The following is a 25,405-nucleotide window of genomic DNA, read 5'->3' on the forward strand; positions in this document are numbered from 1 at the left end:
AAAGTCTTATATGAATTTCTAAGTTTGCCAGACAAGAAGGAACCACTTTTTTGTTGAAAACAAAACTTGGGGCAAATATGGTAGCAGCTCTGTAGAAAGCAGACTTGAAAACGGACTTGTGGTACAGCATATATGGAGCTGAGAGGCCAGCCATGGCTGTTTATGAAGCATAAAAAAACATGAACACAATGAAATGAAGACCTGGATAATGGTGGTAAGAAAAAGGAGAGAGAGGGACTGTTGGGGATCAGCAGGACTTCCCAATGGGAACAGAAAAATGATCCTCATTTTTAAAAATAATAGGAGGGGCCGGCCCGGTGGCGCAAGCGGTTGAGTGCGCGCGCTCCGCTGCGGCGGCCCGGGGTTCGCTGGTTCGGATCCCGGGCGCGCACAGACGCACTGCTTGGCAAGCCATGCTGTGGCGGCGTCCCATATAAAGTGGAGGAAGATGGGCACGGATGTTAGCCCAGGGCTGTCTTCCTCAGCAAAAAGAGGAGGATTGGCGGATGTTAGCTCAGGGCTGGTCTCCTCACAAAAAAACAAACAAACAAAAAAAAAAACAAGAGGAGCTTCGGAAACCAAATGATATAAATACTAATGGAAAGATGTAAGTGAGGAGGAGAGAGAAGAAAGCTGATCAACCCACTCCACAAATCACACTGGTCCCATCTGATCCACTTCTTTTCCTAACAAGCTGGAACAGGCCATGGTTAAACACCCGAAAGAAAAGAGGCAATCTCTGTCCCCAGGGCCCAGCACACCCAGCTGCTAAGCCATCTACAGATCGAGGATGCCTCCATTCAGTTTTTCATTCAATGAACCAAACACTGCCAACCTACCCTGTGCCAGGCACCGGAGGTACAAAGTTCATAAAGCATAGTCCCTGCCTTTAAGAAACCACAGTCAAAAATCAGCTTCCTAAATAAATAACTACAGCACAGAGTGACAAGTACTAGGATAGAGATGTGTAAAAAGTGCTATAGGAACAAACACGACTCTGAGTAGTTCTGCCGGGGTCAGCGAAAGCTTCATGGAAGGAGAGGCAATGTAAGAAAGCTTTTCTATTGTGGGCCACAGCGTATGCAAAGCAGGGGAGCCTGGAAGCGCATGGTGTGTAGAAGGACTGCTGAATACAGTGGGGCCAGAACACGCGGGCTAGGGAAGAGATTTGAGAGGGAGGGAGCCTCTGCTGGAAAAGGAAGGGGGACCAGTTTGTGAAGGGTCTTGTATGCAGTGCTGACAAGGGCAAGCTGCATCTTGAAGACAACCAGAAACCAGATATTTTTAAGCCAGGAAATAGAACAAATTAGGCACACGCTTTAGAAAGACAACACAAGCAGTTGTCTAGGAGGTGAAGAGGATAGTGGAGGAAGCCAGGAAAGGGGGACAGTGCGCAAGGCTGTTGAGAAAGAAGGGCCTGCGTGAGAGCAACATCAGCAACGGGGAAGAGCAGACTGCAGATGTTTTGAAAGTAAAGTGACAAATTTTTGTGCCTGACGGGACAGAAGGTGAAGAATAGAAAGTCACAGGTCCCTATGGGGTTCTTACTTGAGGGGAGCAGGGGCGGCTTGGACTTGGGGAGGAAAGACAAGAAAACCATTCTTAAGTTGAAATGAGGTTGCCTCTGGGACACTCTAATAGCTATGTCAACAAAGCAGGTGAACCCAGCTGTGAGGAGCAGGAGAGAAACCAGGCAGAAGTAATCAATTTGGGAGTCAGCAATATAGCAATGATTAGTGAAATGAGAGTACAGACAAAGAAGAGGTCACAAATAGTTGGTGGGAGGAGGGGGCTAGAAGACTATCAACCAGAGGAAAAGCTGACTTTTCTTAATAAGAAAAGTTGGACAAAAAACAGGACAGAGTGTTTTAAAAAGCAAAGTTAAATGCCATAGTGAAGCTAAGTAGAATGAGGAGCACAATTTTTTTCTTTTTTTCTGTGTATGCTTTAGAAATGAGCAGATATATAACCTAACCAAACAATAACAGAAGTGAAGGCTGTTAAAGAAAAACTGATAGGTTGCCATTCTCACTGGATGCTCTTGAATCAGGAATCAAACTAACTCCCAAGAAAGGTGATGTAATTAAACTATCATGACACATTAACTGAAATACCTTGTTCTATACGCAAATGTCTGACAGATACACCCCAGCGGCTCTGCAGATAACAGCTGCTCTGATCTTTGGATATTGCTAAGCTGCACCCAATGCTGCTTTATCATAAAGCATGTCACGATGAAATTAAAGTGATATTATACAATTGCGCATCTCTTTGGGATCTCCAAAATGCCTCTAAACAACAATTACTCACCTGGGACACATGTGTGATGTTTTTCCATAAATGAAAACAAAACCACTCCAATAATTTTCAGAGGTGGGCTAATCCCGATTTTAAGGAGTATCTGTAACTAGGTCACACTGCTAAAGACATACCTGATTCAAATTGCAATACCTATTTGGATTAGGATTTGATATCTGTTTCTATTGCCAATATCTTGAAAATCTTGAAAGGCAACGTTTTGTTCTAGTCCCAGTTTTCATTTTCTAAAATGTTTAAAAATATTTTCCCTTTTTCGAGGGTATATATGGGTACGTAAAGTAAAATGGCATGTTGTTAACCATGTCTTTTTTCACGATAATTTGGTTAAGGGAAAAAATACAGTAGATAAGAATAAGGTGTATGTACATTCACGTGATAGCCTGCTTTCAAAATCTACATTTTACTCAGAGACTTTGAAAGATACCCGTAATTTGGCTCTCCTGATCTTAATTGATTAATGTGAGGAAAATGGTCTACTTTAACTACTGCTCAGAATCCCTTTAAATTACCACTGATGGGCAATCCGTCATCAGCAAATATGCTTATGTCAAATGCCCTTATAATGAGCTATCACATTTTCAAATATTTTCCTCCATTACCTAACCAGGAGATTAACACAATGCATATAACCTACAGAGAAGAGAGGAAATGAAATATTGGATCTTGGCTTAAATGAACAAATCCCACCCTGAACAGTAGGGGGGGAAAAGAATGTATAAATTGAGAAAAGAAATACCTATTCATCTTCATCAATAGCTGACACCATCATCATTTGGCCTCTGAAAAAAAGGATGTTTTAATTTGCTGGGAAGAATACATCTCTTCAGGGAGGAGATTTGGGGATTTGACCATGAATAATAATGAAGTGAGCAGAGTTTCTTCATTGTAAAATCTAGCTCTAGTCTTTCAACCCAAATGAGATTCTTAAAGTTGCAGGTGGAGGGCAAGGGATTCAATTTATTCAAGTCTGTGTAGGCATCCCTCATCCACATGAACCAGACCTATACTTCCTCTCACTCAAATTAACATTAAGACAAAAGAAAAAAATAAAATATTCCCACTTGTATTGGCCAGCTTGTAGCAACAACCCTAGGTTCATGGCCCTGCCTAGAATGCTCCTCTTGCAAGAAATTCAGGCACCACTGGCAGTCCTGGTCATTACCCCATTCCTTTGGTAAATGCAAAAACATTCCCTTGGCATCAGCAGCTTGCCATAAATCATTCAGGCTCATGCCAAAGCTGGAAACTCAGCATTTATTAATTTTAAATAAGTTCTGATACCCATTGTCAGTTATGGACAACGACAGTATTTCTCTAAGCCCATTATTTGTTCTCTGCACTTCAGAAAGCTGAGAGAAAGCAACGATATTGCTGACCTTTTGTGGCTTCCTAATCATGACTGCTTCCCAAAGGAAAAAAAAAAAAATTTAAGACAGTCCCAAAGCATTATGCAAGTCAGGTAGAAAGAACGAGAACCCAAGTAAAGCAGACTTAGAATAAGAGGCCCTCAATATGAAGCACTGAATTGATGTATAAATCAATAGAGAATGATTAAAACACTGCTCTATGAAGGGCCTGCATCGTTAATATACATTTCATTACGAAAAAAGAACACTGTAGTCAGACTAAATGCTTGAGTATGCAGTATGACAGAAGCAAAACATGTGCCAAAATGTTTAAATACATAGAATTTCAAGGAACAGAGCTAATCAACACCATCATTTCTTTAATTTCACTTAAACAAAGCTCCTTCAAAGATTTCATTGTAATTTAAATGTCCATGTTAACACACACACACACCACCCAAAACACCTGACTTCTAATGTACTTCATCATTTCACAGATAGCCCTCCTTCAAAGCCCAGCATCAATAAAAACCATACTATTCTTACTCAGACTGCAGCACAAAATCCATAACTAAATATCCCTAATTACGTGATCACTGTACTCACTGGAATAAAACACATACTTATCTTATGCTTCCTTTTAAATGGGTCAATTAACTCCTGCTCCACTTTTCCGTGTTCCAAAAAGCAAATTTAAGGATGTTATGTTTTTGTTTCAATTAAATTCACTGAAAATACAGTATAGTGTTTACAAAACAGAGATGGCAAAAACTACCAAAAAAGCAAATGGTACACAAGGAAAGCCAGGAACCACAGAGCACTCAGCAATTCCCCTCCCTCCTCCTTTCTTAGCTTACCCCTCCCGCCCCTCCACTGGACCCAAATACCAGGGACTGACCTCTGGGTGTTATTTCTTTAGAAGTTAAATTTAGCACCCACTGATGTGAAGAAATCCATCACAACTTTTGTTAAGGAACATTTTGCCAACCCCTTCCAAAAGAAAATGAGGTTCCTTCATCCTGTTTTCTACATTTTACTTAAAGGGAAAGTGAAAATTGGTCCCAGTAAAATTCTTCTGATGGAGGTATCCTCTGTTACCTATTTCCATAGACTTCTACCAACGACTTCTTTGAGCTAAATGTTTTCACTATTTAACAGAAATCAATCTCTTACAGCCATGACTTTCCCATCATTCAAAGAAATCTCATTCAAAATTTGAAACTTAATCACCCGAAATACACTGGAAACCTACCATGCAAAAGACTATGTACAGCAAAGATATTAAAATATTCAAGATTATATATATTTATATGTCATTTGGAAGGCAGAAAACCAGTACTGTTTAAAAGCTTTGTTCACTCCAAGCAAATTCAGGATGTGCTATTCCAAAGAACCAAGGTCCTTCAGAAGCCACCTATAGACCCATCTCATCTTGGATGTACTTTAATATCTTTCCTTCCTGAATTCAAATGTGTCTTTATTTTTCATGGAAATTTATACTCTGTTAAAAATTTCAGCACATACCAACATAAGAACTTTAATTTTAGTTTATTCTATATATGAAACTCAGAAAGGTTCCACATCTTTCCTAGTGCTAACTAAAACGATCAAAGTAGTTCAGTGTCAATTATACTTTAGTTATATGATTAAAATAACAGTAGCCATTTATTTAAAATGTTTCCCATGCTTCAATGTACTTTCTACATGTTATCGCATTTAATCCTCATAAAACAAACAAAACAGGTAGATGGTATTATTCCTCATTTTATAGCTGAAAAAACCTGAGTTATTTGGTCGAACACCACCAACAGTGGCCCAACTCAGAGTCCCACAGGCAAACACCACAACTGCAGCACCCCAGATTCTGCCATTCTGTATTTAATGAGGACAGGCATTTAAACAGCAGAGTAGAAAAAGAAAGATGGCCTCCTTTTGCCTCCCCATCCCCCCCCCAAAAAAAACCCCACAGAAACAATGTTTCCAGCACAACTAACCACCCTCTCAGCAGAGATACATTATCTAGGCATTGGGCGGTGACATATTGTGTGCAGCTCTTTAACTGTCCTACTAAGAGGTCATCAGCTGGCTTAGCACACTATTTCCTCAAATGAATGCTCCCATAGTGTATTGAACTTGGAAACAATACTTTTTTACTGCCTCCTGCCTCTCTCCATTCTGCTGAGTGGAATGTGTCTGGAGATATGAGACCACAAGAACTCAAAAAGGGGGAAACATCCTGTCTATTAGAAGATAACCTGAAGAAGCCTGTGGAGTCAGTAGAATCAATTTAGAAAGTCAAGCCAGCGTTTTAAAGAAATCGAAATCACATGAAATAGAAAATAGAGTATGCTACACACCATAAGGTAAAAAATTGTTTTAGGAAACTTTGTTTCAGGAACATATTCTACAATCAGTTAGGTGTGTATTTGTAGCATGTGTACTAGGTTGTGATATAAAATGTATTTCTTACTGTAGGTTAGAAAAGTTACTTGATTTCTCTCCCCTTTACCCTCACATGCAACTACCAAGTTCTGCTGAGATTACTTCCTAAATATACCCTGACCTCTATGTTCCCCAACCCCCGACTCCCAGCACACCACTTCCTAGGTTATGTCAACATCTTTCACTAGAACCACGAGAACAGCGTCCAAACAGATCTCCATTATATTGTCATGACCCCTTAAATCAACCTCCACCCCTTTGCCAGAATGATCTATTCACAATGCAGATCTGACCTGGTCAATCTCTAACTTAAAACCCTTCAGTGCCTACAGAATCAAATCAAAGCTCCCTTAGCACAGTGTAAAAGGCACACCACAAACCAACCCCAAGTACCCTCCAAATTCATCTCCTACAACTGCAGTCTCAGTCACCACTCTGTAGGAACACCCAAGCAGCCATCGCGTCCTGCATAACCTAGCTGTCTCTCAGCTCCATGCATCTGCTTCTGCTCTTCCTGAGACCCAGGCTCACAGAGTCCTCCTGGAACCCTGGAATGTGGTTAAGCGAACCTGCTCTGGGCTCCCAGCACACCCTGTCTCTACATCTGTCTGATCTCTTACCTCAAGAAACTTACTTTTCCTGTGTTCCTATCTCTTCCACTAGGCAAGAAAGTTATCATCCACTTCCTCCAGGTCTTTACTCAACTGTCACCTCCTCAGTGAGACCTTCCCTGCCTTCCCTGACCACCTTATCTAAATTTTCAACCTATTATTGCCTCCCTACCCTCTTCCTAGCTCCCTCTACTGGATTCTTTTTTCTCCTTATCCCTTACAACTATCTAACTTATGTGTGTGTATATACACATATACACATATGTTAGTTATATGTATACGTATTATATATATGCATACACAAATACAATGTTAACGTATGTATACATATTTTTAACTTAATATCTTGTTTAATGTCTGTCTCCACAACTAGGAACGCCAGCTGCATTTTTTGTTTATTTTATTACTGCTATATTCCAGTGCCTGACACATAGGAGGCACTCAATAAATACTTGTTTAATGAATTAATGAGTGAATACCACCAAGATCAGATATTGCAACTAATTAAACTTTGAGTCTCCAGCACATATCATTGTGCCTGTTGCAGAGCTGGTACTAAATGTTTGCATTTTAAAAAGTGAAAACAGAAACTCGCATATGCTTTCTACACTTTGCCTCCCACTTTTCTCCGTTTAGTAGACACAAGCACTCAAAGAAATACAAGGCTAGACAGACCAGTTAGCTGACCAAGGCAAAGCAGAGATTTTAAAATAGCACCATACCTGGCGTATGGGCTGGCCATCTAAGAAATTTTTACGGTTCTGTCATCTTTTGGAATTAAATATTATAAAAAATGACATTTCCTAATTTAGATGCAAATATAAATGTTAAGAGCTTTAAATATCCATGTTTTCAGCATGCCTACTTGTTGGCGTTAGAACCGTTAAAGCTCTGAAGGCATCTGAAGCAAATGAATCATCAGGCATCTTGTTCTTTCGGAGGAAGGAGGCTTTTACTTGGTAATAAGTCATGGCCACATCCAATATTTATAATCATTTTAAAATCAGATTAAGAATGTAGGGAGAATGATGAAATATGCATATATTCTTGAAGCTCAAAACTAAATCTCACACACATACTACAGCAATTTCTGTTAAAACACAAATTTGTGAACAATACTTGAAACTAGAAAAGAAATATGAAGCCATTTTTAAAATATTCCTTCTGATCAAATAAAAGATTAATACAGATGTTCTAACAAGCAAAGTATATCACTTCGTCCTTGAGATATAAATTAAACAAAACAGGCAGAAATTTAAAAAGGAAAAAAAAAACCCAGTAAAATCATATGACCAGAAAAGTAGCAGTATTTCTTAAAAATGACATAATATTTCATTAAAAGCAAGGCAGACTTAGGTGAAAAATAAGGAATCAACCTCTTTTGAGTGTTCTCAAAAAGAAAAAAATGGAGCATTTCAGGAGAAACAAATGGAGGGTTACAGCCTACAGAGGGACCATGTAAGATAACACTCTTTGAAAGGGTTCTACATTTCATAACACATAAATACACTCTCCAGTTGCTAAGTTTAGGGCAGGAATGACCCAAACCCAAATTCCTAACTCATCACTAGCAGTCCAAACTCCACCTGGATAGTTTACTGTATTTGAGTTTAAAACTTGCTCTCACTGTGACATCTTGGTTAACCAGGGAGCCAGTTCAATACACAAAACCCTGCCCTGTATTTCTTTGTGCTCCACACTTTATAACTATATTTTTAAATCAACAACTTACAACCAAAATACGAAGAATTAAATATTGATGCAATTGTTGTAAAAGGAAAGAGAAAAGAGTGAACAAAACTTTTCCAAGCCAGGAGGAAAATTAATACTTTGCTTAGTAAGGTGGGGCAATATGGAATCACCATGTTTACTTGGTAACAAAACAAGAATAATTCTACTAAAAGTGACAATTTCATATTTCATATCCTTGAGTCAAACTCTCAAAATATCTTTCTTGTTTCCCTTCAGCCCATCGTCCCCAGAAATAACCTGGCCACGTATTTGGCAAGGGAGAAGAGGGGAGGGGTTCCAGCAACTGCTTAGGGGAGAATACGCCTGGTGTAAATTTCACCATCACCAAATGTGCTTCCTATTTTTTTTTTTTTAGTAGGTGACAACCTAAGAGAAGTCAGCTTCACAAAGCATAATGTTTTAATAAAAATGTGATTTGGTTTTAAATAATTTGGTCTCTCCTCTTAAATGACCTGGTTAACTAAGAAAAATGTTATGCAATAATCTCTGATTTAAAAGGAAAAGGGAAACAATCAATTTGAGAGCATTCCTGGGAAAAGCACACAACTATCATCTTTGAAGATTCCCATTTTCTTCAATTCACACAAGCCATAAAGAAAGCTCAAATTTTCCACAAGGAGAAAGAGCCCTTTCCCTTAATTTATCAAATTCTTTACATGTCTATGCGATATCAAAAATGAAAAATATTTAGCATTTTTCTTATTGCTAAGGTTCTATGCCATTTTTAACGAATTCTAGAAGAAATCCTCTGAAAGGTCAAAGCCAGCAGTGCCATTGCTAAGCCTCCTTGCAGCAATTCCAGTCTACAGCACTGAAACAAACCTGGTTCTGGGCTGTTTCTCAGGTCACTTAATAAATCAGGCTTAACAGGAGAGCTCGAGTCAAGAATTCTAAAACAGATCTCATTGTGTTTAAGAAGAAACATTTGAATAACCAATAGAAAAAAGAACCTTTTAGGACTTAAAAATGGCCAACCAATATTCCAGACAAAGGCTTCCATGAACTCACACCTTAAAAGAAGAGACTCCTGATTAAAAATGGTGTCCCACTAAGTTCTTGGTGCTGCCTCTCCCAACTTCTCACTAAAATGTCAGTCAAGATTTAGAAAAGAGTGAATATTACTACCTCCAAAAACCAAACCTGCTGAAAACACAAACTGCTACCAGAATCTGGAAAGTATCCACTGTAATGACAGGACAGAAATATACCCACGCTTCTGCTCAAAGCACACCCTCACTTCACTTCATTAATAGATTTTAAAAGGTGGGAAGTGCTTCATAATTTTTCTACCACTTTTCTGACTCGGGCACATCCTTTTTCAACTGAAATATTTAGTAACTGTCCCATTCTCAGCCTCAGACACTGATCTGGGAAGTAAGGAAGGCACTACTCCCTGAATACCTCTCCCTTGCTACAGCAACTATGACTGCCTCCCTAAATGGTCATCTCTCTCATTCAGAACAAGACTACAAATCCCAGACAACTATCTGGAAACTAAGGGCAATGAGTACACTGAACACCAAAATTTATGAGCTGCAGCCAATATTTCTCACAGCAACATCACAGTCTTCGTTCACCATTCATTTCCCAAATATTCACAGAGTCGCTCTCTGTGCCAAGCACTGTTCCACTGTGCTTCCGACACACTAGCGAAAAACAAGAGACAAAGATCTCTGCCATCCCAGAATTTACATTCTAATGAGGGAGGCAGACAAGAAACAAATACAGTAAGTTATATAATTTGGTAGACAATTTAAAACGCTATGTAAACAAAAAAAAATTAGAGCAAGGTAAATGAGGCTGGGAGTCGAGGGGAGGGGCTGCAGTTTTTAATAGGGTGGTCAGCGTAAGCCTCATGGAGAAGAAGGCATTTGGTGAAGACTTAAAGGGGTTGATAGAATTAGCCTCCTGAATATCCAGGGGAAGAATTTCTAGACAGACTTAAAACAGCCATAGCAGAGGCCCTGAGGCAACAGCACGTCTGGCACATCCAAAGAACAGCAAGGAAGCCACGCAATTGGAGCGGAGGGAGCGAAAAGTAGGAGTTGGTGAGGTGTGAGGAGTAACAGGGGCCACGTCATGTGTCAGGACTTTGGCTTTTACTCCAAGTGCAATGCGGAGCAACTGCTGAGTCTTGAGCAGAAAAGTGGGTTGATCTGGCTGACATTTTGAAAGGATCACTCTGGCTGCTCTTTTGAACACAGACCATAGGGGGCAGTGACGGAAGCAGGGAGACCATTTAGGAGACTAGGGCAGTACTTACAGTGAAACACAGTGGTGACTCAGGCCAGGGTAGCGGCAGTAGTGAAGATGAGAAGTGACCAGATTCTGGATATGTTTGAAGGTAATGCCAAGAGAATTATCTAATGGCCTGGATATGGTATAAGAGAGAATAAAAAGCCAAGGATGATTTCAGTGCAGCCTGAGCAACTGAAAAGATGAAGCAGCCCTTGACTCAGATGCAGAAGACTTGTGGAACGAGACTGGGAAGCAGATGAAAAGTTCCGTTTGGGACACATTAAGTTGGAGATGCCTATTAGACATTCAAGTAGAGATATCAAGTAGGCAACTGGATATGCTCATCTGGAGTTTGGGAGAGAGGTCAGGGCTAGAGACACAAATTTGGGGGCCAGGAGTATATACATGGTAGCCATCATACCAGATAAGATAAAAAACAGACAAGAGAGGACTAAGAATACACTCTAGGACACTCCAACATTAAGAGGTCAGGGAAAAAGAACTTTCAAAGGAGAATGAGAAGGAGCAACCAGTGAGGTAGGAAGATAACCAAGAGTTCAAAGTGTCCTAGAGACCAAGTGAGGACTATAAGTGACAAAAAAAAAGAAGGACTAATTGTGTTACATAAGATGAGGTCTGAGAACTGACCATTGTAGTTCAATGACCAATGCAGGTCACTGATAATTTTGACAAGAGTAGTCTCTTTGGAGTGAGGGGATGAAAGCCTGACAGACTGAGTTCAAGAGAGACTAAGGGAAGATGAATTTGAGATAGTGAGTAGAAATAACTCTATGGAGGTTTTGCACAGCAAAGCAATGAAATTGTGGGCATCTGGTGGGAAAGCAAGGACAAGAGAAGGTTTACGGAAGATGGAGCTATAATAGCATGCTGTGTGAAGACAGACGTGATCCAGGAGAGAGAAAATCTGAGATATAAGAGAGAGGAAAGAATTGCTGGGATGGTTTCTTTCTTTCTTTTTTTTTTTTTTTTTACATTGAGATATAATTGACATATAACATTGTGTACATTTAAGATGTACAACGTGCCACCTTGATACATTTACATATTGCAATATGATTACTACTTTAGCATTAGCTAACACCTCTATCATGACACATAATTATCTTTTTTTTGCAGTGAGAACAACTAACATCTAGTCTCTTAGCAACTTTGAAGTTTATAATACAGTATTGTTGACTAGAATCACTATGCTGTGCTTTAGAGCTCCAGAACTGATCTACTAGTTGCAAGTTTGCACCCTTAAACACCTCCTCGATACCATCTCCCCCATGGGGTGATTTCTTTTGACTAGGTGAGAGGATTCAGGATGGGGGCACTTGCAGAGGGACCGGCTTTAGATAAGAGCATGAATAGTTACCTATGTCTATTCTGTGACTATCACGAATTGTTACCTATGCAACAAGTAGGAAGAGAAGATAGGAGTGGAGATGCTGGGTGTCTCTGGAAGCTCTCTTCTGACTGTTTCAATTTTCTCACCAATGTAGGATTCAAGTTCATCAGCTAAGCATGAGGATGGGAAGAGAGAAGTTTAAAGTTTGATGAGAGAGGAGAAAGTGAGAAAAAGACACCTTAAAAAAAAAAAAGGAGGGGCCGGCCCCGTGGCTTAGCGGTTAAGTGCGTGCGCTCCGCTGCTGGCGGCCCGGGTTCGGATCCCGGGCGTGCACGTGCACCGACGCACCGCTTCTCCAGCCATGCTGAGGCCGTGTCCCACATACAGCAACTAGAAGGATGTGCAGCTATGACATACAACTATCTACTGGGGCTTTGGGGGGGGGGGATAAATAAATAAAATCTTTAAAAAAAAAAAAGGAATTTTCATTATTAAACAAGAAAATGAAATATTCAATTACTCAACTCAACAAGCTAAAAAAAAACCCAACAATTAATAAATCAAAGGGAAGCAAAAGAAAGAACCATTAAAAAGATAAAAGCAGAAATTAAAGGATTAGAATATAAACAGCAGAACAGCTGGTTTTTTGAAAAGATCAATAAAATACACAAACCTCTTGCAAAGCTCATCAAGAAAGAAAGGAAATACAATTACATAACATTGGAAACAAGAAAATGGATACAGCCAAAGAGACAAAGGAAATTTAATACAAGCACAAGGGAATACATACAATTTTATGCTGAAACTGAAACACTAGATGAAAGAGATGATTTTTAAGAAAATATAAATTCTCAAAATTGACTCAAGAAGTAGACTCTGAACAATAACTATACAGAAATAGACAATGTTGACAACTATTTTACAGGGGAGCAATATGAAACCTTTAAGAGACAGAGTTTTTATGCTATTTAAAATGTTACATGGTATAGAAAAAAAATCAAGGAAAGTTCCCATTTTATAAAACCCAGCATAACCTTGACATCAAAACTTCAAAAAATAGTACAAGAAATATAAATCCATCTTATTTGTAAATATAAATCAAAAATTCTAAAACAATTATCAAATCACATACAGCTACAATGTGATCGTATTGTTAGATGCCATAACTGCATTTGAAAAAAAATCAAAAAATCATTCCTGATAAAAAAAGTTTGGTAAACTCACATTAAACAACAGCTATCACTACCCAACATCTGAGATCCTATTTCACAATAAATTACCAAAGGTCTTCCTATTAACCTCAGAAACACATAATAAGTTTAGCGGCTATGTTAGTAACAGTATTACATTAAAATAAGAATGCCTATTCCTACCACTGATACTTAACATCTCTCTATAAAAGTAACTCTCCCCTGTCCTCAAGGAAGGTAATGGTCCAATGACTATGACCAATGCTTAAAAACATTTGAGCATAAATTCAGGCAGGTTGATCACAAGCCTTTCTGAAATATAACCCAAAACACAAATACTCTAATAAAAAAACAGTCTGTTTTAATGGTATTTTTTTTAACAATGTAGTAGATCTTGGCATTTACTCAAATTTCAATGAATTAAGAAAAGCAAATCTGTAAAACACTAAGAGTGAAGAATATTTTATTTCATCTCATTTTGTAAACAATTTAGGATAATGTATATAACCCATTAAACATTCGGTCTCAATGTTTTCTCAGCTGATAGTTTACAAATAGGAAATTCTTCAGCTCAAGGAGGAAATGAAAACTTGAAAAACTTGTTTCTCCTTCCCAGGTTTATTTCACTGTGATTTCCCATTGGGAAGAAGGCTCATTACAATCTAATTAGTTGGTTTATATTTCCTCTAAAAAGAATGAGTTACATCCCTACCTGCAATTCTTGAAGTTTGAGAAAGCTTTAAACCCACCAAGCAAAAAGAAGTAACCAAGAGGATGCCTTCTTGGTAGAAGTTAGCCCTCCTGCAAAGCAACTTCACGCCATCCTCTGTGGTTGCATTGTTAGCTTCCTAAAGGAAAATAATTCCCAAACACATGCAGTTCACTTCCATAACTGACTTCAACCTTCTGTATTTGCAAGATCACTGCTTCACCTCGAGAGAATTCAGGAAACTGGATGTTTCTTACAAAATGCCAGGCTATAACTGTATTTGGTGTTAAAGACCAAAAAACAAACGGAGTTCAGAGCCAGATAGTTAAGCACTAAGAATATGCAAGGCCACTGTTTAAAAATGCAAAGCTTTATTGAAGAACTCAATGGGAAGTCAAGCAAGAGGCATAGAGAGTAACACCACGAGGCAAGAAGACCTCAAATGCAGGATACACATGAGGAGAAAGATGGAGGAAAACAAAGCAGTACGGTAACAGGGCACCATCCAGGTAAACTTGTAGAGACTACGAATTAGTGAAAAATCCAAACACTGATATTTCTTCCAACAACTAAATTGTATTATTTTCAAACACACACAACAGCCCTCTAATAGATATCTTTAAGGTTGTCCACCAAGCCCGGAGCTCCTTCCTCTGAAAACGGCCTCCCGGGAGACGCGGCCGCCATGTTTGTACCACGTGACCCCGCTGGAGCCAGCGGCCCGGGAGCGGCCTCCGCGCGAGCCCGTCAGGTTCCTTCTCGCCAGCCTCTGCTGGGCACGTGTCCCGGCCCCGGGCCCTTAAGTTGAGCAGACAGCAAGAGAGCCTCCATACAAAAAGCCCCTACTAAACTAACACAATACCGGCACGTAGACGAGGCCGTGTGTCCGATTTAATGAGCAAGAAGAAGTTATATCTTAACCGGTACTTAAAGGCAAGCTTTAAAGGTACTTTTAATAAATACTTTCCAATATGGCCCCTTGCATATTGCTTACGCTTTATTTCCTTAGCAAAGCTAAAAAAACACTGGTTTTAAATATATTCTGTCACACCATATAAACCCCATAGATACTAAAATGTCTTTGAAAGGACATTTTTTAAAGCACACAGGATGTGAGCCGCTGTGCAATGGCCAAAAGCAACAAAACACTGTCACAGCTGGAATGAAGTCCCTCATGTCCCAGCGAGAGCTCAGGGATGGAGGAAGGCAAACAGCTGTGCAGAGGTGGTGGGAACCAGGCCTGGACCCAGCCTCACTTGGCCTCTTCCCATCTCTCTGTCTGTTAGCTGGGAATGAGTAGGACAACTAATACCTGAGAACTGTTTAATGATAACAGGTGGAGATAGTCATCTAGAAACATTTTATAAATATGAACATAAAAGAGATGAGATGCAGCCTCCACAACACAAAACTGAGGCCAAGGGGGAAAAAAAACCCACCTAAGACTGAAATGCTAGAAAGAATTTTCCTAACATGGAGATCTATTAAATGCCTAGCAACCTCCCCAGGGAAATAGTAGCAAAGTCACTCAGAGTGGAGCGAGAAATTCATTTCTGAAAGCCTCTTTACCGACTTGGGAAATTTAACTCTATGCTTTTGTAATCCCCAGAGATGGCTTGGCTGAGGCTGCACTGGGTACAACCACATGTCAAAACTAATACATTGGATATGCTCCTTACCCACAATTTGCTAGAAAATAGTCAAAAGTTAAAGTGCCAAAGGAGTCTTTTCTTTATGGAGAGGAGCATAAGCTATGCCTCTACAATATTAAAAATATTTTGTCTTTGCCTAGGTAATTATTTAAAGAGGAACTGTTTAAAAGACCACAGAAAAAGCCATTTCTTTTTTAGGGGGGAGAGCAGGGGTCGGGGGCAGGAATGTTGGCCTTCTTTCTATCTTAACAGCAGGATTTTTTACCAGAAGTGAATCCTCCTTCTCCTGGCTAAACAGCCCTGGTCCAAACCCAGGTCCTCATCCTCCAGCAAGCTCTGCTAGAAAACCCTCCTCTGAGTGTCCAACACACCTTGGAAACCTTTGCTTCCCTCTAGCTTAGTGCTCATCGCCTAGGATCAGATAGGCAGTCTCCCCCTACAGACTCCAGCTCCTGGAGGGAGCACTCTGTCCTCTCCATCTGTGAGACCCTTGCTGAGCACACTAGGATGCATGTGACTGTTGAATGAATGTTGACTTATTGGGGATTGAGTCAAAACAGAAGGGAAAGATATAACTGATAAAGGTGACATCAGTTCTGTCATGGGCTCCACTACACTGATGAATGTGGTCAAGGTGACAGGCCACAAGAACAGAACAAGGTATGTCATGAGCCCTACTTGCCCAGGTCAAGTTCGTTGAAGAAGTGGTCTACAAACATTTTGGTCTTCCAAACTCATCCAAAGAAATCTGAAAAAACTATATACACCCTAATACAGTTTAAAGTTGACATCTAAACTTGTGCAACCCAGTTTTAAATAGTGGTATGGAATCTAATTTCTGGCATTTTGTAAATACTGACATTTTTAAATGAAACTGCTTTTATTCAGGCTTTTAAATGTGTCCATTGTTATCTAAATACCATAGTGATTTGACACCCAAGGTTCATATAAAAAAATACATGAACAACCTTTTCTTTCGCACTCTCATATTTTTATAATTCCTTTTTTCCTTAAACTAGTATTGTCATTCCATTCCCCCACATAATCTTGTCCTAATGCAATACTTCTATGCTTTAAGGTTTTTTATGGATCACACTATCATACTTCTCTGCAACAAAAATAGTTATAAAAATTAAGATTTTTTATTTCCTGTGACAAAATGGTTCTAATTGTCAAAAACTTCATCTGGATTCAATTATTATTACAACTATTAACAGAATGCAATTTAACAAATGTCTAATTTTATAATAATTAATAATTAAAGCATAAAAGCCAATTTTTATTGGAAATGCATTTCTCAATGAGATGAATGGTGGTGTTTTATTTTTCTCCAAGAAGCTCATTTATCCATGAACAAATATTTTTTATTGCTAGACTAAGAACTGTTTCAAGAGCAATTCTATTCCATTATTTTTTTTAGAAATATAAAGTAAAAACCTTATTCATGTAAATAAGTTGATAGAAATGGAAGAAGTTTTATTATACCAGTGGTACTTAATTCTTTGAGCTCCTTCTGAGATTTATGCCCTCCAAATCATAGATAATTAAATAATTTTATATGATAATCATTATTCCCTGACAAACTATTTAGGATCATCTTTGATTTTGTTTACCAAAAAAAAAAAATTAGAAGTCACTGGATTTGCAAAAGGATTAATTTCCAAGTCCCTAGATTCACTCCCTTTTTAACAACATACAAACATTCTGATGGTCCCTTTGTCTGGCACCCCAGGAGGTAGAGGAGGTTATCTCCTGTGACAATACACCATGATGAGATTTCAGAGAAGTCAAGTCAGGCAGCCCATTAGTACAGGTGTGTTCCTGGGCAGCTCCATTTTAGGAAAGAGTGCATAGGGAAGGTAAAGATCTGAGATAGTTTCCTTATAACTCTGCGTGGGTCCAGTACCTCCTGGAAAGTCTTCACGTACTGCCAGAGGTAGCACACACTCAAGTTTGTTGACTTCAAGGACCAGAGTGCCAGAGGCCTATTCCTAGGTAGAGGAAACAGATCCAAATATCAGCACAAGAGGAGAATGCTGAATAGAGAAGCCAACTCTTTAGTTGAGCAGAAGATAACACAAGCCCAGCAGAGACGCAGGTGGGACCCTCACTGCAAAGTACAGCAGACATACCTGAGTACTTCTTCAGTGACCACACATGAGCAAGAGCTTCTACTCACCATGTGGTAAAGCAAGAATGCAGCATCTCAAAAGTGAGATTGAAAAAAAAAAAAAAAAGCAAAAGAGCAGCAAGAATATAACAGAAGGGGCAATGGCAGAAAGTTTAGGACATTATACTTAAATACTGGATTTAAGAAAATGCAGAGGGCAAGTGAGAAATCACTTTCAGCAGAGAAATAGGATTTGCCAGCAGAAGGCAATGCGCCACGTGCCAAGAACAAGCAAGAACCAAGGGAAGATGCAGAGAAGGGAGATGAGACAGTGATGCTATTCGCTGTGCTACAGGATTAACCCAGGCCTGGGATAGGCACTAGCATACCCAGAGAGGGTCCTCATGCTATCTTCTTAAGTGAGAGGTCTGTGCTTGCCAGTTCCTGGATTTTTAAAGTCAGAGAACTTCATTCTTGTGTTCTCTATGGAGAAAACAGCAGAACCTGGCAGATGGTTCCAATCATTTGGTCAACATGGTGCACAGGCAGAAACTGGCTGCTCATGGAGTCCCCTAGGCCGAAGGACAAACTGGTCTGCAACCAGCCACGGGCCTCTGACGATACAGGTCTCCCCCTTGTAGATCCAAGTAGTTGAGAAAGACTAGAGACCACAATGAAGAACAACTTGGATTGGTGAACTGTGTAGCCAGAGAGAGACAGCCTAGCACAAAGGTTAGGAACATAGACTCTGGGGCCAGGCTACCTGAGTGTGAATCCTGGCTCCTCCACTTACCAGCTGGGTGATCTTAAGTTTCTGTGCTGCAGTTTTTCTACCTGTAAAATGGGGATAGCAAAAGTACCTTCCTCCCGGGATTCTCATGAGGATTAATGAATATATATATATGACATCTATAGGAGTAACAGGCATATGGAAATAAGTGTTAGCTATCATGATTACCATCATCCCTGACAGAGAACAAGACTACATCAAGAAGTGACTTAAACCATTATACTGTATACATCAAACTTACATAGTGATGTATGTCAATTATATCTCAATAAAACCAGAAAAAAAATAAGAATTACAAGATTTTTTTTTTTTAAGTGACTTAAGAGGCCATCTGGTCCAGGTTGCATTTCTAAGTCTTCAAATCTAAAACTGAGCTTACCAACCTCAGATTAGAACGTTAGTTCTAATTTTCCACTGGCCTCGCCAGCCACTGTGGAGGGAAATAAATACTGACAACTAATCCACTCAAAAAAGCATCATTGGGGCCAGCCCAGTAGCATAGTGGTTAAGTTCACGTGCTACACTATGGCAGCCTGGGGTTCACAGGTTCGGATCCCAGGCACGAACCTACACACTGCTCATCAAGCCATGCTGTGGTGGTGTCCCATATATAAAGTAGAGGAAGATGGGCATGGATGTTAGCTCAGGGCCAATCTTCCTCGGCAAAAAGAGGAGGATTGGCAACAGATGTTAGCTCAGGGCTAATCTTCCTCACCAGGGGGAAAAAAAAAAAGCATCACAATATTCCCTCAAAAGGGCCATTTCTCCCATAAGCATGAAAATTTTGCAATAAGTAACAACACTAAAACATAAAAAAGAAGTTCTAGCGAACATGATCCAATTGAAGAAATGCAAAGGAAATTAAAGGGAATAAGCAATTAACCCCAAACTTAACAGCATAAAATATTATTTGGGCAATGTATTCCATAGCATGTCTAGCTTGATACTCAATACTTTCCAAGGCAGGGGGATGAAGAAATTATGGAGAGAATGCTCAGGGGTATACATACTCTGGCTGTGTTAACTTCCAAACTAAATTTTACCTACTATGAGTGCTTCTCCTACTCATATTCCATGGCCCCATCAGTCTCTGCCCCTCCTTCTCCATCTGACCAACACCAGCAGGACACTAATGTGTAACTCAGGAGAGAACAGGGCTGTTTGCAGCAGGAGAGCTCGGTAGCTTCTGGGTAGGCTGTGTGCCCCAGGGCAGGGGTCTTATCTTTTGTGATGGTACAAGAATGGCCATCTGGTGATGCAAACAAGAAAAAAACAAAAAACAAGACGAAGAGAAAGAACAAACAAGAAGCAAGATACTCCCTCTATTGTAGGGGAGTTTAGAGAAGTGAAAAAGGTGTAGGTGGTGGAATAAGTGGCAAGACCTAGATGGAGAAAAAGTAAATCAGAGGGAAGCACTTTTGGATGAATCTCACCAATACTGTCCCGAGTTAGCAGAAATTATTTTTCACCCTGGGCTCCTTGGTGCAAAATTTAAGATCACAGTAATGCAAATCAATTTTCCTAAAAGTATAGGCCTCACTAAAGGAAAACTAAATAGAAGCAAATTCAACCCATTTTCTGATGGGTCTTAGTTCTCTATAGATAGGTCTTTACATTATGGAGAGTATACTCAAAGATGTAACTAGTGATTTTTCCTTCTAAAAGGAAACTGTAACAACTTCTCATTACTTTTTCAAGAAATATCATCCTGACTCAGTATTGTCAATATGTTAGTTCTTCCCAATTTGATCTACAGATTAAATGCAATCCCAATCAAACTCCCAGCCAAGTTAGTTCGTGGAATTGACAAATTGATTCTAAAGTTTATATGGAGAGGCAAAAGACCCAGAATAGCAGAGAAGAACAAAATCAGATGATTGACACTACTCAACTTCAAGACTTACTACAAAACCCCAGTAATCAAGACAGTGCCGTATTGGCTAAAAAAAAACAGACAAATAGATCAGTGGAGCAGAACAGAGAGCCCAGAAATAGACCCACATAAATATAGTCAACTGATCTTTAACAAAGATGCAAAGGCAATACAATGGAGCAAAGACAGTCTTTTCAACAAATGATGCTAGAGCAACAGGACATCCACATGCAAGAAAATGTATCTAGACACAGAACTTACACTCGCCATAAAAATTAACTCAAAGTGGATCATTGACCTAAATGTAAAATGCAAAACTATAAAACTAGAACATAGAAGAAAACTAGATGACTCTGGGTTTGGTGATGACTTTTTAAATACAACACTGAAGGCACGATCCATGAGAGAAATAACTCATAAGCTGGATTTCATTAAAATTAAAAACTTCTGCTCTGCAAAAGACAATGTTAAGAGAATGAGAAGACAAGCCACAGACTGGGAGAAAATTTTTGCAAAAGACATATCTGATAAAGGACTGTTATCCAAAATACACGAAGAACTCTTAAACAATAACCAAATAAACAGCGTGATTAAAAAATGGGCCAAAGACCTGAACAGACACCTCACCAGAGAAGATACAAAGGTGGCAAATAAGCAGATGAAAAGATGCTCCATATCATATGTCAACAGGGAAATGCAAATTAAAACACCAATGAGATGCCACTACACACCTATTAGAATGGCCAAAATCCAAAACACTGATGATACCAAATGCTGACAAGGATATGGAACAACAGGAACTCTCACTCACTGCTGATGGGAATGCAAAATGGTACAAGACACTGTGGAAGACAGTTTGGCAGTTTCTTACAAAACTAAATATACTTTTACCATAGGATCCAGCAATCATGCTCCTTGATATTTATACAAAGGAGTTAAAAACCTTTGTCCACATAAAGACCCAGACGCAAATGTTTTTAGCAGCTTTATTCATAATTGTAAAACTTGGAAGCAACCAAGACGTCCTTCAGTAGGTGAGTGGATAGATAAACTGTGGTGCATCCAGACAATGGAATATTATTCAATGCTAAAAAGAAATGAGCTATCAAGCCGTGAAAAGACATGGAGGAAACTTAAATGCATATTAACAAGTAAAAGAAGTCAATCTGAAAATGTTACATACTGTATTATTCCAACTATATGACATTCCAAAAAAGGCAAAACTATGGAGACAGTAAAAAGATCAGTGGTTGCCACAGATTAGGAAGGAGAGATGAATAGGCAGAGCACAGAGGATTTTTAGGGCAGTGAAAATACTCCGTATGATATCATAATGATGAATACATGTCATTAAATATGTGTCCAAAGCCATAGAATGTACAACACCAAGAGTGAACCCTAATGTAAACCATGGACTTTGGGTGATAACGATGTGTCAACGTAGGTTTGTCAATTGTGACAAATGTGCCACTGTGATGGGGGTTGGTGATACTAGGGTAAGCTATGCATGTGTGGGGGCAGGGGGTATAGGGGAAATCTCTGGATTGTCTTCTCAATTTTTCTGTGAACCTAAAACCGTCCTAAAAAAATTAAGTCCTTAAAAAGAAATCATCCTGAGTTAGAGTGTATTCCAAAATTTTCAAAGGATATTCCTTGGAACTCTTTGAGACCTCAATAAAGGTAAACTGAATCAAAATTAAATCCACTTGGGAAACTTAAGTCAAACAAAAATAAAAAAGGCTTAAAACCTTTAGCATGTTCATCTGCAAAGTCAATCTCCCAGCAGGATCCAGTATTTCCCCAATTCATTTGACAATATAAGCTTTGTCTCCTACAGTATCTCTCAGGACTCTTGTTCACATAAACACTTTCGAAAATCCTGGATTATACACAGAGGGTCTAAAATGGGGGCTATCAATGGGTCAAATTCTGGAACAAAGCTGCCAGGTCCAAACTATGCTATTTTTTATAAAAGATATCTGGTACTCTCTTACACACACTAGGAGGGATATAATTTGGTACAACCAATTTGGAAAACTGGCACTAACTCCTAAGACTGAACTTACACCTACCATATGACTGACTCCTAGATACATATGCAAGGGCAATGTGTGTGTGTGTGTGTGTGTGTGTGTGTGTGTGTATGTGTGCATGTGCATGCATGTGTATGTATAATGGTAGGAAAAAACATGCATAAGAATGTTCCTGGCAGCATGATTCATAACAGCTCCAAATTGAAAACAACACAAATGTCCATTAGTGGTAGAATGGATAAATGATAGTCTCTTCACACAGTGGATGTGGTAGTCATAATAATGGCCCCCTCCCAAAATTCCACATCCTAATCCCTGGAAGCTGTGAAGATTACCTTACATGGCAAAAAAATTTTGCAGGGGTGATTAAGTTAAAGCTGTTGAGATGAGGAGATTATCCAGATGGGCCCTAAATGTAATCACAAATGTTCTCATAAGAGGGAGGCAGAGGGAGATTTGATGACAGAAGAGTTGATCTGAAAAGAGCAAGCAGATATTGGAGTGATGTGCTCTGAAGCTGGAGGAAGCGGCCACAAGCCAAGGAATACCGAGTCACCAGAAGCTAGAAAAGACAAGGAAATGGATTTTCCCCTTAGAGCCTACAAAAGGAATAAGCCCTGCCAACACCTTGACTTTAGCCCAGTGAAACTGATTTCAGACTCTGACCTGTAGAACTGTAAAAGAATTAAGTGGTGCTGTTTTAAGCCACTAAGTTTATGATAATTGGTTACAACAGAAATAGGAAACTAATGCAATGGGATGCTAAACAGAAATGAGAAAGAATAAACTATCTTTACACGTAACAATAAGCAGGAGTCTCACAGACACAGCACTTGGTAAATGAAGCATGACACAAGGGGACATACCGTATACTGACATTTATAGAAAGTTCAAAAACAGGCCAAACTCTAATGCATAGTGTTGGAGGTCAGGACGGCAGCGATCACTGGGAAGTGGCTTGAAGGGAGGCGAGGTATCCCGAATAACGGTCTCTGAATATGGGTGCTGGTTACACAGGTTTATGCACTCCAAGAAAATTCATCAAACTATACACATATAATATGTATACTTTTCTCTCCAAATATTATACAAGAGGTTGTTTTTTCCTTAAAAAAACTACATGTTATTTTTTCTTTTTAATCATTAGATCCAAATGACTCATAAAATAAATCCCTCTTGGGGAAGCACTGGCTGGGAGCAATCCCAGAGCTTGGCTGTTCTCACAGAGTGAGGGAAAGAAACAAAGATAAGGAGGCCACTGACTATACCCAAACAGTCGATAAGGAAACAGGAAGAATTCGGTCTCTGGCAAACAAAAATAAATCAATGTTTCCAACAGAAGGAGGGTGATATGTTTTTGCAAATAAAAAGACTCCATACCTAAAAATCATTTTTTCCAAAAATTCATCTATTATTTTATACTAACAAAAGTACAATAAGAATTTAGTAGATAAGGTCCAGTGAATCCATGGGGCTAAGCAAGATACATGTGTGTCTGCAGACTCACATCTAGGGAAGAAAGATGATGGGGCAAGACAATGACCAGTGAGAAAAGCCCTGTCCACCTAACAAGGTCACGATGCAACTACAGCATCTCTCTTTCCTGTTCTCTTATCCTGTGAAAGAAAAATAAAAGTGTTAATACTCTGACCTTGACATATGACATATGACCATGACATACATTATAAAACATAACACCATGTATCACGGTAGAGTTTAAAACAAACATACAATATTTCCCCGTCTAAAAATAAAAAACAATCAACCATTGCTTCCTCTGGCAAATCAGATCAGAATGAATCTGAATGCAAAGTCACGTAGTTTTTGTAATTAAAAATTAATAAATCCAGGAGGGAGGTGGAAGAAGCTAAACTTGAAGCACCATCAGGAGGACCAAAGCAGAGATGGATCACATCAATTCCACGGATGGCAAGGTCTGACTTGAGGAAAGTAAGGAGAGAGGCAGCAGAGACCAGCACTTTTTTCCCTTATATTACTGGAGCCAGGAATATCAAGCCATATGGTGGGCAACTAAAAAAGCCAGCTTGGAAAGGCAAGGGTCAGTCCCTAGGTTGAAACAGTTCGCAGTACACATGCCTGTATGTCACCAAATTTTGGTGGAACACTTTATTTTCTACAGCTTAAAATCACCTTACTACAACACTCAGATGTGCCAAAGGCGGCTCAGAGAGGTTAGGAATCACAAAGCCAGTCAGTCACAAAGTGGGGATTCAAACACTGGTGATTCCTTCTTTTTCCTCACACTCAGCTTCTATTGAAGCAGTGTCAGCATTAATACGCTGATATGGGATTGGGCTTAATATTGCACTCAAACACGAAATTCAGATGTAAAATGAACAGTGTACAACTGAATTTCATTGAACTCACATAATTGAATATAAAAAAAAAACTTTTACAATAAAACTTGCAAGGAAATTGAGAGGTAAATAGCCAGAATGTCAATTTGGCTTTAAAAATGCATTTTGATGCTTCAATGTCCCTGAAGGTAACACAGCCAAGCCCAAAACATAGATTTCTGATGCCTCTTCTGATGAAGGTAGAGCAGTGAAGGACTTTTAAGCTTCAGAAAACCAAGAATTTAAAAAAAAATTCTGAAAGAAAGCAAAATGTCAAACAGCTAAATCTGGGTGGTATCTGTGATATCCTTGGTGTTTTTCTGGAAATGTGGAATGCCATAATTTTAAAAGAAGGAAAAATTAAAGAATTTCAAAAAAAATTTCTATGAAACAGCCAGCCACCTGCAAAAAATGTTTTGAGTGTTTTGGAAAAAAGAAGTAACAGATATGAAAGAAAGAGAACCCTAAGTTTGAAAAACAGTTGGAGTCCTAGCAAAGAAAATTATATGCTTTCCACCTGCACAGCCCATAATTATCTCTCAATGTAAATTCTGAATGTCTATCCCATTTTATCATAATTTTAAAATTTCAGCATTTTTTAATGTTGTGTTGTCCCCTCATCATTTATATTT

General features: G+C 39.2%; 1 protein-coding gene across 5 annotated transcripts in view; it reads right to left on the bottom strand.

Annotated features, from left to right (window-relative positions):
- MAST4 (microtubule associated serine/threonine kinase family member 4) overlaps positions 1-25,405 on the bottom strand; it is a 545,073-nt gene that overhangs the window by 418,063 nt on the left and 101,605 nt on the right. Inside the window, exon 1 of one of the 5 annotated variants that reach the window (XM_058563943.1) lies at positions 3,056-3,083. The exons of the other annotated variants lie outside the window; for them this stretch is intronic. The gene's annotated coding sequence lies outside the window, so the exon portion shown is untranslated. Of the gene's footprint in view, positions 1-3,055; positions 3,084-25,405 lie in introns of those variants that run through there. 5 annotated transcript variants of the gene reach the window in all.

The sequence above is a fragment of the Diceros bicornis genome, chromosome 20 (assembly GCF_020826845.1).
Source record: "Diceros bicornis minor isolate mBicDic1 chromosome 20, mDicBic1.mat.cur, whole genome shotgun sequence".
NCBI lineage: Eukaryota > Metazoa > Chordata > Mammalia > Perissodactyla > Rhinocerotidae > Diceros > Diceros bicornis.